This window comes from Melanostigma gelatinosum (assembly GCF_949748355.1).
Source record: "Melanostigma gelatinosum genome assembly, chromosome: 9".
Classification (NCBI taxonomy): Eukaryota; Metazoa; Chordata; class Actinopteri; order Perciformes; family Zoarcidae; genus Melanostigma; species Melanostigma gelatinosum.
In genome coordinates, this window is record NC_136642.1 from 24,968,593 (window position 1) to 24,970,397 (window position 1,805).

Genomic DNA, 1,805 nt, shown 5'->3' on the forward strand with positions numbered 1-1,805 from the left:
CCACGCCCAGAACACGGCTCATTTCCCCGGCACAAGTATTTAAGCTCAAACGAACCCATTCACTTCCTCTTCGACTCCGTTCTCTCATCCCTCCCCCAACCCCTTTTTTGTGTTTCTTTTCTCTCTCTTGCAGAATTACAGGAACAACAGGGGACTCTGCACCGCCAAAGATTCCTGAGAGACGGCCCCCACCCAACAGTCTCCGTTCCTACCAGCTGCCGGACACCTACGGTCCCCCACCTCATCCCTCCATCCCTACCCTTCACCCCTACCCTACCCTTCATTCCTCTACCTCTACCCTTCATTCCTCTACCTCTACCCTTCATCCCTCGACCCCTACCCTTCATCCCTTCATCCCTCGACCCCTACCCTTCGCCCCTCGACCCCTACCCTTCATCCCTTCGCCCCTCGACCCCTACCCTTCATCCCTTCATCCCTCGACCCCTACCTCTCCCCGTCTTACGATCATCTCATTATGCAATAAACCTCTAAACTCATTCTGTTATTGCCGTGGTCCTTGTTAGTGAATAGAACACAAGCGGAAGCAAATCAGCTAATTGCTGTACAGTGGGAGTGTGTTTGAAATGACCAATTCTATCTTATTCAGCCCTTCTCAAAAGACTTACAAGAACAGGTCCTCATTACTCTGTGCTTCTATGCATCGGTGACTTTCTACCGCGCTGTTGGTGACAATACAGGAATGGACAAATCAACTGTGAGTGATGTGGTAAAAGCTGTGTCAATTGCATTAGCCAACCTGGTCAATTAATTTGTTTAATTTTCAAAGGATGACCAAATTGCCCAGACCAAGTATTTTTCTTTTGGGGAACATACCCAATACTATTGGGGTTATCCACTGCACTCGTGTGGATATGCAAGCCCCTCATGAGAGGGAGTGGGAGTATGTCAACCAAAGTGGAGGCATAGCATCAACATCTAAGTTGCGAGTGATGCTGACCCAATCACAAAAAACTGCACCATAAAGTGGTCTGGGTCCATCCACAATGTTCGTATCCTGAAGGAGAACGCTCTGCACAGAAAGCTGTAAACCAACTGACCGTGATATAAGAAGACGGTGCCTATTCAATCCTACCATGGCTGATGACCCCTTTTCTTGTAACAAACGTACCTGAGCAGGCACACCTCAACACTGCTCATTGCAGAACACGATGTGCTATTGAGCGTCCAAATGGAGTTCTGAAGAGGTGCTTTGCATGCCTTAACTACTTGTGAGTGGAACCACAGGGAGCGTGCAACATAATCCTTTCATTTGATCCAATCATTTCTTAATAACTGAGCCCTGAAGCTCAGTCTCAGTAAGACCAAAGCACTGGTAGTGGACTACCAGAGAAACAGGATGCCCCCTTTTCCAATGTTTAATCCAGAGAGAGGAAGTGGAGATGGTTGACTCATACCTTGGGTCCAAATTAAAAAACAGACTTCATATGGATGATTCAGATCTTTCAGTGTATTCAACAGACTCCTGCTGGTCGTTCACCAGTCTGGAGCAGCCAGTGATTGCCCTTTGTCATAGTGTGCTGGGGTGGTGGCATCAAGGCTGGCGAGGTCAGCAGGCTGAAGCTGGTAGGGAAGGTCGACTCTGTGGTCGGGGTTGAACTGGACAGTCCATTGGGTGCTCATATTAGCAGTTGGGTATGGAGTTAATACACTGGAAAAAGGAAAGTAAAAATCTGCTCAAATCCATGAATCTATTTCAGAAGTTTGCATAACAGGGAAGGACTAAGAGTGGCGATGAAAGCAGACAGTTGCACAGCCCTTCAATCAAATCCACTGATCTTAAGGAT

The 1,805-nt window shown here is 47.6% G+C and overlaps 1 pseudogene across 1 annotated transcript; it reads left to right on the forward strand.

Annotated features, from left to right (window-relative positions):
- Nucleotides 1-700: 700 nt before the first annotated feature.
- Nucleotides 701-1,290, forward strand: LOC306782127 (putative nuclease HARBI1; annotated as a pseudogene). Its single transcript has one exon. The product of its transcript is annotated as a putative nuclease HARBI1 (transcript).
- Nucleotides 1,291-1,805: the final 515 nt, after the last annotated feature.